The sequence below is a fragment of the Taeniopygia guttata genome, chromosome 3 (genome assembly GCF_048771995.1).
Source record: "Taeniopygia guttata chromosome 3, bTaeGut7.mat, whole genome shotgun sequence".
NCBI classification, from domain to species: domain Eukaryota; kingdom Metazoa; phylum Chordata; class Aves; order Passeriformes; family Estrildidae; genus Taeniopygia; species Taeniopygia guttata.
The window spans coordinates 33,089,032-33,103,585 of NC_133027.1; positions in this window are offsets into that span (position 1 = coordinate 33,089,032).

Consider the following 14,554-nt stretch of genomic DNA (forward strand, 5'->3'; position numbering starts at 1 on the left):
GACTGCATTTTTTAATACTCTGTGCTCCAGCATTGGAATATTAAACAATGAACGTCAAAATAAGAAAATGAAGATTTTCTAATCACAAATAATATTTTGAACTGTGCAGCTGGAAAAAGTCCAATTTAGAACCCTGGTGACCAACAATAGTGATAACTGATTGCAAATGTATGCATAAAATATGAGAATTAGAATAAATGTGCCATATAAAACTGCATGTCTTCAGTGAATTCAGATTAATTTATTCATATACTCATGTATATTATGATTTCATGACATGATAAAAATGTCTCTTTAAAACAAAGACTGAATAATACCTAAAATTATTACCATTTAGAGGACACCAATTAATTTGCAAAACATTTTAAAGGTTCTTTTTAATACAACACCTATCTGATGTCGTACTGATGTAGCACTGATGTGGCAGTTTGTTTACAGCTGCTTTTATAAGATCTGAGCTTAGACCAAAATATTTTTGTTTGTACTAGTAAATAAATTATCAACATCTTGTCTTGGGGATTCTTGGTAAACAGGCTGGGGTATGTTTTTTTTTCATTCCCATATAGTTTTCAGTAATAAAATGTAAACAGTTAAAAAAATATTTATGAAAAAGTAATTGCAATAATAAAAGGCTAAAAAAAATAAGATACTGAAAAGATGCTAGGGTAATGTGTTGTTGTTTTTTTGGTTGTTTTAATGAGCCATTCTAGCAGTATACAGACTTTCATGGGTCTTCCATCTTTTACTGATGCATTGCATCAACTTTTAGGAAAAATCACTTTTCACCAAGCTACTGTTGTCTGCTATGGTATCTACTTGCCTTGCTCACTGATACAGCTTTTTTTCCCCTGACTATTAAAATGGATCAAGTAGAATGCTGACACATACAAATTCTTCCCAGAGGAAAAACCTTCACATTGCTTTATTTAGGAATGAGCTTTTAAAACTCATTCAATCTGTAAATGACCTATCTCAAACTAAATGAAAAACAATACCCTTCCTGGACTAGCACACTTGAGTTTTCAAGCATAAATTTATCTTGTGCTTTTTCATGTAGTACTTTATTGTCCTATTTGCAATCCCATTTTCATGCTGATCATTGCATGATCTCAGTGGCTGAGAACTGGAAAGGGTTAAGCTGAGAGTCTTTTCTCTGGAGAATGTCTTGTGGTATCTTTTGGTTAAAAGCACAGCAGTTGTGGTGACAAATACAAATTTTCATACTGAATAAGTACAAGGCTTTGACCCACCATCCTCCTTATGCTCTGTAAGAGGAGAGAAGGTCGTGAACGTGTGAAGTGCCATGCAATGCAAAACATTTTGGACTGGGTTTATGAATACTTCATATGGCGTTGGCTGTGAAGTGAAATTATTGAACATGGTATTACATTTTCTTTTATGAAATGAAAAAGAGAAGAGAAGCAACAGTATGTGAGAGGCCAAATAACAGAAGGAGGCATATTTTCAAACTAATCTGCAAGTCTGGAGGTTGGGAAAGCTAAATAGTTGAAAACCCTCCATAGAAGAAGGAAAACAGAAGTTTTTAACACACCCTTGCAGAGGCTTGATGCAGTTGGTAATGATGGAAAAGGGCTGCAGGAGCTGGTAAGTCTCAAAGAATTAAAAATGTGTATAGACTGCATAGTCTTCAATATTCTTTTTAAATTAAAAGTTATGGTTCTTAACATAATGTTTAGCTTTAAGAAGGCCTTTATGGAAATTTATTGTTTGCCATTTTCCCAGACAAATGCCTCTTAAAGTGGGGTGACAGTCTTGTGTTTTGCTATCAGGATGCTAACAGCTTTCATTCCACTCTTGCATGGCATGAGACAGGGAGGGTTATCTTGTGCAGAACACATACTGGAAAAAGTTGTTGGCCCATAAATAACATCATTTCTATAGCAGAGGCATATTTCAATGAACTGTGTTACTATGTTACTGACTGTGTTCATGTTAAATAAGAAATAGTAAATATAAATCTGTTTAGAGATATGCATAGTAAGTATCAATTGATGTTGTGCATCAGCTGGAACTCTGCATATAGACATAAAGCAAGTAAAACAATTAAAATAATCTGAACAAACTCAAGATTGAATTTTGCCATACTACTCAAAACACATTATTTTTTTTTAGGGTTCCTGCAGTATCACAAAAGAAGTCAGGAAAGGAAAATGGAGCTCTTAGAAAGAAACTGAAATTCAAGCTCAGTTCTCAGAATGCTTATTTTTCATGTTTTCTTATGGCAGCTACCCTATGTGTATAGCCTCTGTTTTCTGCTCTTACAGGTTGTAGTTGGCCTTTCTTTTCCCCAGCTGACTCTTTTCCACTCTCTTCACTGTCTTATTCCTAGGAGCTTTTCTAGCACTGTGAGAGGCATCTCTTCTGCTGCTCTTTTTTCAATGCTGCCATGTTTTTCATCTTAACCGATCTTTTATGAGGCAAAAATGGGCATAGGTGTATGGGAAGAGATTTTTAGAGTACTTCAGAGCTATAGAATGAAGCTTACTCTATTTAAATTAATAATATAAAAGAAGATGGAGGAAGGTTTGAAGGCAATTTTGAAGAGCCTTTCAACATGGTGCTGCTTTTCTTTTTTTTTTTTTCTTTTTTAGTTATGTTTTGCTATATCTCATCTTCTCTTTCCAATTTGCTATACCTTATCTTCTCTTTCATTCCCTTTTTAGTCTCCAGATCAGCACTTCCAATAATGAATATGTCATCAACTAAGATTGTGGAGGTTGCCTGGTCTTTATTTCAGCAGGAGAAATGAGACTCAGTGTGTGTACTGGATTTTTGGGGCATGTTTTTGGTTGTAGGGTGCTACAGGGATGACTCCTGTGTAGACAAGAACCTACCAGAAGCTTTCCCCATGCTCTGTGGAGCTAGGGCCAGCTGGCTCCAAGACAAGCTGCTGGCCAAGGTGGTAGAGCCTCTGGTACAACAGATTCAAGAAGGAGAAGAGAGAGGAGTGAGACCATGTGAGAGCCCTGTGGACACCAAAGTCAGTGCAGAAGGAAGGGAAGGAGCCGCTCCAGGCGCCAGAGCAGAGATTCCCTGGCAGCCAGCGGAGAAGACTGTGGTGAGGCAGCTGTGCCCCTGCAGCCCATGGACATCCCAGTGGAGCAGAGATCCACCTGAAGCTCCTGGAAGGTCTCATCCCAGAGCAATTGGACACCCAAAAGATGCCGTGACCATGTGGGAAGCCTGCACTGGAGCAGGCTCTTGGCAGAACCTGTGGACTCATGGAGAGAGAAGCCCACACTGGAACAGGTTTGCTGGCAGGACTTGTGACCCCATGGGTGACTCCACACTGGAGCAGTTTGTTCCTCAAGGATTGCACCCTGTGGAAGGGACCCACGGGGGATCAGGAGAAGAGTATGAGGAGTGGAAGAGACAACCTGATAAACTGACCACAACCCCAATCCCCCATGTTTCCTTCTTTCCCTGGGGAAGAGGTAGAAACAATTCAGGAATGAAGTCAAGCCTGGGAAGAAGGGAGGGGTGGGGAGATGGTGTTTTGTGGTTTGGTTTTAGTTCTCATTATCCTACTCTGATTTTATTGGTAATAAATTAATTTTTCCACAAGTCCAGTCTGTTTTGCCTATGGCAGTAAGTGGAGTGATCTCTCCCTGTCCTTATTTCAATCCACAAGCATTTTGCTGTATTTTCTTTCCCCTGAAAAGCAGCAGATAGGAAGGATAGTGTTGTTTGGTTTTGGTGGGCACCTGGCATCCAGTGAGGGTTAGCAGGTGTTATTTTAAAAACTACAAATAGGAATATCAGCTATACAGATTGACTTTTCCTGTGCTAACAGGATCTGTTCTTTTTAGACTTGTCAGACTATCTTCACTACATTGTGGTTGAACCTCGTTTTTGGTGTTTTCATCTTAAGACTGTTCATTAAAATAATCCCTGAACACAAATTAACAACTTGCTATGATTTTTGCCTGATCGACTACTTCTGTCTCTATACGGATACAGTGAATATTGGCAAAGTAATAAATATATAATAAATTGCAGGATCAGATCATTAATTGCAATTTTTATGCCTCTAATATGTTATCTACTTCATCACTCTTCTGTCTACAAACCTAAGAACCTTGGCTAGAAAAAATTTAGTGCTCCAAGCCTCTAAGCTTTAAATATCTGCCGATATAATATTTTTAAATATCTGCCCTATCTTTATAAAATGAAATGAGGTTCTTCCTCTGCTAAGGAATTTTACCTCGAAAACAAGCTGGTCTTAATACAGCGGGACATTGTTCAGTCATGCACAAGGGATGGCTTAAAACCTATTTATTAGCACTGCAGGGTAATAAATGTGGACTTCATATCTCTTGACAATATAATGTCCTGGATATCCAGCAGGGCCATGCAACTCAGCTTCTTAATCTTCAACTGTCTGAAAGACGGAAAATAAGCCATGTTGTTTTTGATAGGAAAAATAGCAGTTGGGTGCCTTTGGTTTTTGTTTCTTTGTTTGTTTGTTTTTGTTTTTTGCTTGTTTTTTTTTTTTTTTTTGTACGAAACACGTGAAATACATCTTCTGTAATTTTCTTTTCCTCAAACCTCCTTCCAGTTAGAAAAGCATAATAATTTTGATAAACCATTTTGCCTGCAAAATATTCCAGCGTTTGGGCATAGGTTTACCTCTCCTCTCCACCAAAACAAAAAATACTGCAGTACAAGAATTTTTAATGCTTTCTGGGACTGTCTGCAGAATTCCCAGCAGGAATGCTCCTCAAGTAATGCCCCTCTCAATAAATTATAGTGATTATGTATTTGATCAAAACCCCCTACTTTTTTACCTTAAGTGTATATCTGTATGTGTATTGCAATATACATATATATATATATATAATACACACACATATTAAAACAGGCTGAAATGATGACTGGAGACACATTTGCATATGTCTGAATTTACATATTGATAATTCAAATTAATTTATGTTATTTACTCTACGTTAATGAAACTCATAAAATAAAAAAAAATAAAATCATTTTTCTCAGTGACTTTATGGTTTGTCATATACAATCTGAGTGTTTCATGAGTATTTTGTATTGACACCATTCCAGAAAGTGAATGTATCTATTTTATAGGAATATTATGTGATCCAGGAGACTATATTATATTAAATTTTTCTCCTGCTTTGTGGTTTCTGGGGCTTGAATTTTGGAGGTTTAGGTTAAATTAAACTGCTTTTCACAGTGAATTCAGATGTTGCTGTGAGTCATAAGAATTTTTGAAAAATCTGTGCTGAAGATCAATGCAAGTCAGAAGCATTTTCAAATTGCTGTAGTTTATTTTGCTTCTTTCCCTGGATGCTGTTCATAGGTACATGGATTGAAGCAGGTATGCCATGGTAAACAACTAAAACCTCCATAACCCGGAGATAGGAAAGTAGATGATGAATGATGGGAGAGGTATTGTAAAGGGAAATTTTCATGGTGTTGGAAGTGGAGCTCAGAGCAGTGCCTTTTATTTCAATAAAAAATTTTAAAAAACAGTCAAATACAGGTGCAGTTGGAGGTGGGGATCAGAGTAGGTAGATGAGACAATAGGAATAAGGGTGAACTATTCTACTGTTGAAAACCTTGAAATTTTCCAAAGAAATTTCCTGTCTTCATATTGAGAGGTGAGTAAACTTATGTCAGATGAAAGATTCATGATATTTTGAGGGTGTTGAACTGAAGAAAATAATAGAAAATCTCTGGACACTTCACTACTAGCTTACATATCCTATATTAATTTCCCTTTGCAAACCTAGTATTCAAAAAGTGAAAGTTCAGTTTAAATGTGAAATTACCCTTTTTTTAACTTAAAAAGGAGTCTTTTGTTTGAGATGTCACTGCAGTATAATTTATCCTGCATTTATTGTAATGTGCATTCAGTCACATTTCATTTTTTACTTCCGAGAGTTAATTAGTGTTTTAAAGTCTCTTGTATACTTACTCCCCCATGGCTGCATAATTACAGTTTATAATGAATAATCTCTGAGTTTTGATTGGCTACCCTGAATTTCATAGTTTAACAGATAAATCTGAAAATAGAAAGCCCACTATTCCCACACCGTTTAGGAAAAAAAATAGTTTCACCTAGTTTAGCCATCTGAAAGCTAAGTGCCTTGTCTACCCTTCTTGACAGGGCACCTCCTGTGACTGTGGAAATTTAAGTCATGGATTGAACAGTTTTCCTCCATCATCATCACCTTTCACACCTGAATCAGAGCATCATGGGAGGGAAGACCCTGCTGTCTATTGGAGACAGATCAGTAGTCTTCAATATCAAAATCATATAATTATCATATAATTTTACCCACTAGTCATGAGAAGGACCTTTAGCTTCTTCAGATTAGATCTTGTTGACGACAGCTTCAGGTATTCTCTGTTCTACTGAAAATACTGAAACCTCTGTATGTCTGTCTGTACGCATCTTGAGCACGTAGAGGTTTTTCTGGTTTAAGGTCCAGAGTGGAAGTGGTGTGTTTTTTGCAGAGCTGCTTCTCAGAACCAGAGAAGAGCTCAATATTCATGTCCAAAGAAGGAAGCCTGATTTAGGGAACGTCTCAAGAGGGAGCCATTCAGGGTGCAGTGCTCTGTGCAGTTCTGCAGTGAGAGATGCTGTGCTAGATGTTATATATTATTCCAATTTGTGTGAGGTAGATGTAGTTCCTGGCCTGAGACTGGCCAAGGCTTTTAGTGACAATTTGCTCTCATCAGAGTAGTCGTGGATGGACTGTGATCTGTCTGTCTGGAAATGGGGTTGTTTATATTAAAAGTACTTCAAGGAGAATTTGTAAATAGGTTTAGGCAAACCAACAGCAGTTTTTCTTCAATATAAATGCTTTTATTCATGTGAAGGGTTCAGGTCTCATTGAGTACTGTTACTGCCTTTGTGTGATCAATGGAACTCATTGAGAATATTGCTAGCTGAAAATGACTTAAATGAAGGGCTGAGACAGGAATTTGGAATTTGTTTCATTGTGAAAACATTTTCTCATTTTTAAAATGTTAAGTATACATTTATTTTTTGATGGAAATGTGTAGGCATTTAAATTTTTTTTTCCTGAAGAAAATGAAATTATTAATTTTAAATTAAATTAAATTAAATTCTTTAATTAAAACAGTTTTTAAACATATTTTTATTGGAGGTTTAAAAAATAAAATGGAATATTTAGATTTAAAATATTTTTTAAAGGGTTTACAAATCTGAGTGGTACCCTTGTCTTAAACAAATGTATCACCATGCAAAGAGGACCAACTACTTCAGCCTTCATTTTGGAGTTGTTTTGTATTCTTATAGTTGTGGAGAAGTCCAGCTTGTTTCAAACCATAGTTTATGCTCTAGAGGGACTATGAAATTTTACATTTAGTTGCTGCATCTATTTTTTTCTTCTTTTAAAAATTGTTTTAGCAGATGATTCTTTGGCAAAATAACTAATTAAAAAGCAATATATTGATAATACTCCTTATTCAAGTTTTATATTTTACTTTTTCTTAGTAAACTGTGAAGAAATTTCAAAAGGACTCTATTGTGGGTTTTGGGTTTTTTTAATTACTGATAACCATATACTCAACTGACAGAAGTAGTGTGAAGACCTTAAGGAGAGATTGTGAGGCTGAAAGGTTCTAACTTTAAAAAATATGGCAGTTTGTGTCATTAAAAAAATTACTTCCACTTCCAAACCTTGCTTTTACTTAAACTTGTATCACCATAGTTACAAAAATATTACATGGCAGAATATGTTTATGCACAAAAGAGCTAAAACCAAATAAAGAAAAAAACATGAATCAGTGTGGAAATCTCTGCCTCTGTTGAAGCTAAACATCAAATTGTTCACAACAGGATGGAGATTATTCTCTGTTTCCAGTGCTTCATCAAGTGTCCTTTAAGCAGTGAAAGTCCACACCGATTTTCAGTCTGGAACTACAAAAAATGTTCATGTTCACAAAAGTAGTACACTGTGAATAACAAGGTCTTGACAGAATTGACTCCTTGAATAATATGGTAAATTATCTTCAAAGATAGTGCATGTGTTTCTCCCATACACATTTATTTTCTTCAGATGAGAGTGGAATAATTTTACCTTCTTAAAATTTCACCGTCTTCTTTTATTACTTTGAAATACCAATTATATGCATAGTTCCTGTATGAAAAATTTGTGACATGACTTTTACCCATGGTACACAAGAGCTCTTTCACTTGCTGAAGCTTTTTCTCTTTGCATAATGAAAAACAATTGCAGTCTTTTTAAAATAATGATCTCTTGTACGGAAGAAAATGTAATGAATATAGTTCTGACTTATTCTAAATTAAAAGCTATTTTAAGCTATTTCAGACTTATGTCTCTAAAACTTTAGTACTTGGTCTAAAAGATACCCAAGCAAAATTCCCATTTTTTATTACTTATTCTCTGGCACATAATTTTTCAAGTCTATTGATTCTTATCCACTTTAAAATTGCTATAGCTTCCATCATCCATGCTATTTTATTGGGAAAAAATGGTTTTCTTTGAATCTAAATCCACATATGGATCTTTTTTATCAATTAAATTTTGAATAATGCTTATTGTATTTGCATAATACAATACAGTCTGCTTTTTGTCTTGAGCAGAAAGAGTGCGGAGATCTTCTGAGGAGATCTGAGGGCATTCTCACTGTTCCAGAGCAAATAAAGTGTTAAGTATCATTAACAAAGTGAAATGTTTCTAAAAGGGCATTTTTAGTGTGATGCTGTCCTGCCACAGTAATTTTCAGCAAAAACCTCACACATATGACAATGTCTCTGGAAAGAGTCTCAGCACTTTTTGCCAATTCATCTAAATATTAACATGTTCACATCTGACACACAGAGGGACTGGGACCTCCTTGCCAAAGCAGGCAATCAGAAGTTGGGTCCAAAGTGGGTTTCTCACACCCCAGTGAGCACAGCAACCAAGGATGATCCCCATGAAGATGCAGTGCTGTCTCTGCAAAGAGCAGTGCTGTTATTTTGTATTTTAAGGTGTTCTTCTTCTTGCAGGAAGGACTAGAAATCCATGTAAGAAGTATTCTGCTTTTCATTTTGTTCATGGTTTCAACACAGTGGGCTTTATCATTTTTCTGCTAGCTTTGCCATGAAGCTGCTAAAAGTTCTAGTCAGAATTGCACATGAGTGGCACAATGCTTTTCTGCTGCTGCTTCAGAAAGACTGCAGTGGAAACTTCCTATGTAAAATCAGCTCTATTGAAATCAAGAGCTGACATATGAAAAACCTGTTACTTTTTTGCTCATTGCAGGAGGATTGGACTAGACGATCTTTAAAGGTCACTTCTAACTCAAATTATTCTATGATTCTATGATTTTAAGATTTTATGTACTGAGTGAAGTGTTTGGGATTTTTTTTGCTTTTAATTTAGATAAATAATGGTCTTTGTTTTTTTCCATAGGGGTAGAAGGACAGAAAGAACTGCTTATTTGTTTTTTATGTTTAAACAATAGAAATGGCTATTCATTATTTCCAAGCTTCTGTTCATCTTCTACTAGTTCAGCCCATCTGAGCACCCGCTGGATTACAATCTTAAAATAATTGCTAATACTCTTGAAAAATGTTGTGTTCCGAAGCAAATTCTAGAAAGCTATTATATCAAAGCCAAACAAATAATTAAATGAATCATTACTTCCCACCTAGCACTCATTGCATTATTATTGCATAATAAAACCATCTGAGTGGAAGGAGAAAGAATAAATCCAGAGAGAAATCAAGTCTATATGCTTGAAATGAGTAGAATTCATTTGAATAGAAACAAAAGCAAGAAGGAATGATGGTGGTGATCAATATCAGCCTAGAAAATGTCTTTTATTATACCTATCCTTGCTGCTGTATTACCTTTCCACAGCAATTCATGATTTGAGCCCGCACAAATCCAGTAGCTGGATTTTCTTCTACTGCTGCCACTGAAATCTCTGCCTTTAGCCTCAGGATCAGAAAGAAATAAGAGAGTATTACCATGCAAAAGAGGCATGAGATGGGGAGTAACAATGCCTGAACTCTGAATCCTTCCTAACATGCTTGCTCTTAAAAACAACTTTTTATTTTGCCCATCTGTACTAACAAGGCCATCTGAGGAGTGGTTGGGTAATGGTCGCAGCTCTTAATGACTTGGTAGGACTAGGGGTGCTTGATGTCTTCCAAACCAAGGGGTGCTTGATGTCTTCCAAACCAAGTTCATGGATGCTGAATTTCAGGCCTCTGGGCACAAGAAGAGAAAAATTCCTGATGCTGTAAGGCACTCCGTAGTCCTGGTCATGGAGCAGAATGAGGCCATAGCTCCAATTTCTCAACTTCAACCTTGTAGCTGTAAAGCAGTGCAGCAGGAGGCTTACCAACGCTGCTTTGATAGCAGATGTTGGAAAACTGTCACTTTGCCTCTAACCTGCACTGCCCATATCACAGCCTCTATTTCCCATCACCTTATTAGCCATCTCCTCCAGGAGAGGCAGGGCTGGGCCTTGCCTAGGAAAACAGGCAGTTCCCGCAGCACCTGGTAGGAGGGAGGGAGAAGTGAAGGATCACCAGGGCAAATAGCAAAGGAGTAGAGAGGATCTGAAAGTAACTTGTGGCATGAATCTCTGCGATGGACGTAAGAGTTCTCTTGGTTTGCATCCAGCTGATAAATAGGAGTTTTCCAGTTGGCTATCCCTCAGTTTGTAATGGATGGAGGGAGATACAGTGAGACTGAACAGAGCTGAAATTAAAAATCAGGTACTTGAACATCTAATAACGGCAAGACGGTTTCAAGGTATCTGAAATGATGCTTTGTATTTGTAAAGTGTCTTACCAAACCCAAGCATTTCTTTCTCACAATGGAAACCTGAACTAGTGCAGCTGTGCAACAGCCATAATTTCCATACAAATAACTGCCATAAGCAGTGTTTCCAACGAGAGAAAATCAAGGCATGTCTGGTTGAGGTTTGCACAAGGGCAAGCAAAAGCTGATTACCTAAGTTTTCAATGGTTTCATTTTAACAGAATAGTGCAAAATGACATGTCAAAACATATAAAATTATGTACTCTATTGAGTTATTAGTGGTATTTCTTAGCCCTGTAGCTGTCACAACCATTCCCACAGCCCCAAGCTACAGACATATTAACTTAGAGTTTCAAGAGTGGATAAGACATGTTGTACAGCTCCAGCATGAGTGGAATATTGTGGAATATGAGCACCACAGGGATAGCACATATGTTGTTACAATACTTATCAATAAGAGGAAACATTTGTCCATTTTGACAGAGGTGACTGGAAAGACATGGGAATAAACAGTATGTGGCAGGAGATAAAGAGTACATGCACTCTTAAATTAATTAGCAACATAATTATTTTGATCAGCCATTAAGCTGGAAACATATATAAGAAAAATGAAGTATTTGTAAGAAAAAGATTATACACATCCAAGCCTTAATTTTTGGCTGTTGTAATTTTATACAATAACTATCTGTATAATAAGAAGTACTGTAATATTCTGGATATTTCAATTGCAAAGTAAGAATATCAAGAATGGAATATAATTTTAATAAGAGAAAAAATCATTAATATGAATAAAGGAGAGGTTTTCCATGTTATTTGCCAGTGACTGTCAGTGAAGTACAGAAAACATTTGTATCTAGATAAAAAGTGAACTATTTCCATCATATTTCTGTTCTGAATAATGTCACATTTGCCTGAATAAGTCATTATTAGGCTCCCTCTGGTTTGAAAAATGTATTTCAGCTGTCAGATTGTGTCTAAAGGCAGCCATTCAATTCTTTGTTTTTAGTCCCAAATTACACTTGACATTTATTGTTAAACTCAAGGTGCCTCCTTACAAAACTGATTCAGTCTTTGTAATTGTGCATTTTCTACTAACTAATCAATAGATAAGCAGTTTACATGGCCTTTGGCTTCTAGTTCAGTCACTAGCTTTTAACAAAAATCACTGCTTAGGAAGCAACAAAGACCTTTAAAGGTATTGAAACAGTCATACATAATTAAGCTTTTCTGCCTGTATATTTATGCTTTGATACCAGCACACAGAGAAAAAAAGTAAAATCTGCAGGGATTTTGCATCTTTCATTTTAAAAAACCCATATGTTCTCAGTTTATGTATTTTCTTTACTCATGGACAAAGAGCTTCTATGCTATTTGGCAAGAGAGAGCTAGGAAAAAGACAGAAATCAGTGGAACATTTGTAAAAAATGTAGTAGTGGTTACACCTCTTTGTAATTCTCTAGACATTTTGGAATTTAATCCTTGCTGAGAATTAATGGGTTTTGTACAGGGAGGTTGGCTAGAATCCATTGGCTGCAGATGCAAAGAGTTGATGACCACTTCCTACCTCTCGTTTGTGGCCCCTAGGAAATTGCTGTGTGAGAGTGCATAAAAATGCTAAAGCTATATCTTTGATAAGAGTGGAAGAAGAGAGAGAAAAGATGATTCACATTCTCATGTTTTGTATTTCCAATTGCTGACAGAAGATCAAAGAAATTTGTTTCATACTCTACTTAGTGAAGACTGCAGAACACTGTACTGCTGGTAAGTTGCACTATGTCATATTCATTATATTTTCAAATAAATATATATCACTGAAGTTAGGTGAGATGTGCACCTACAATGTATTTGATATCTACCAGAACTATGGACTTTAAGAGAACCTTCTGCATGATTTGTGGAGTAGCAGCATTTAATAATTTCCTTAGTGAGGGTGGAAATAGTTTCCATGAGTCAACAAATAAGTATTATTTCACCCTTCAGAAAGAAAAAATGCTGGATATCAGTAGAAAGCTGAAGCTTTCATACACATGAGATGAATAAAAGCAGCTATGTAAAGGGAGACCTTGAATTAAAGAGCTGACTCACTTTGTGAAGAGGATACTTAGATGTCCTGTTTCAGGTTTGGGAAACCTCAAGAATCTACTGCCTGGAGAGATCCAGGATTAGTGGAACACACCCTCTTAAGTTGCAGTCTCTGTGGCTCCCCTCCTGCGATAAAACGAGTTTATCTTCATCGCATCTGCAGATTTGTCTGCAAAGGCAAAATGTTGTAAGTTGGACATTGGAGCAGTGAACCCTGCACAATGTATAAAAGTTCTTTCTGTGTGCTTTTTCTTTCCCTATTGCTTTGCAGTGTTGTCCAGGCTCATTCATTCAGTGCTCCAATTTAGGACCTTTTTTTCTTTTTATTAAAATCTTCAAAGTTTTTCTGGCCTTGCAGTCTGTACCCTTGAAACGTAAGACATAATATAAGGATCTCTTGGAGACCAAGGGCTCTCATGCTCCATAAATCCTTTTGAGACTTGTTACCATCTGTCAATCATGAGCCTGATAAATCTTCCTACTTAAGGCAGTTTAGAACTTTTCAGTAGGTCACTTGAGCTTACAGCATCTTTTAAAAAATTGCCTGAAAGGAAAAAACATTGATGAAAAGCAGAAGACAAATAACTTTAATTCCAGTGGGTGTTTCTTAAGTAGTTTTTTTCTGTTCCAGTGTCTGTCTTGAAGCCACTGGGCATATGCTTCTTAATAGCTATTGTAGACACTGTTTTCCACTGTCTTGTTTTTCAAGCTGCCAAATTCTGCACTCTAAGTGTGGTCTAACAAAGAAGGCAAATTCTGATTTAAGATGGATCAACAAACCAGAATGTCTCCATGAATGGATTTTACATTATTTAACAGAATCATTGAATCCCCACCCTACTGAGTTTAGGAAAAATTAAGCCATGTTAAGCAAGAAATTAAGGGTAATTGATATCACTCAGTAAAGTACTTTTATCCTTGTTCCAGCCAGATGTTGAAGGTGATAGGTAATTGTGCACATAATTATTACTGGTGAAAACTGAGTACATGGAGATTTATGCAACTGCAAGATATATTTCATCTTTAAACATCAAAGCTTTTGACAAATATGTAACCAGTTTTCTGTCTGTTAATTGTATAAAATTTTGGATATGCATTGAGAGAGAGTAAAGCCTGATATTTCTGCATTACAAAAGCAGAAACAAACACTTTCATATTTGACTTGCTGAGAGTACTACAGAAATGATACCAGTAAAATATATTTGAAAACCTGGAATCACTGAGAACAGATAGTGAATAATTTCTGTCTGAAGGGATTTCAGGTGATGACCCTGCCAAAACAAGAGCCTGACACAGCACAACTTGCTGTAGTGTCACAAAATAAACTAAAAATATTTACAGTAGAAGCAATCATCATCTCCTAAAGACAATGTGGTAAATTTTATGTAGAAAAATGGGTATAAAAGCTCAGGGTTATTATTACCAAAATGACTGACAAGTGCTTCTTATCTTTTCTTCCCTCCTGGAACCACAGTCACACTGTGTCATTGGTTAGAGGTGAAAACCAAATGGCTGGAACAAAGTATAAAGGAAATATAAGTACTTTTGGCTGCTTCTGTCATTCAAATAAACCTTGACTAATTACACAACCAAATGATTCAGCTGAATATCCACAAGAAAATACAGACCTTTCTTTTATCTGGGAGGTGGTTGAGAGTGTGCACAGCATCACATCAGGG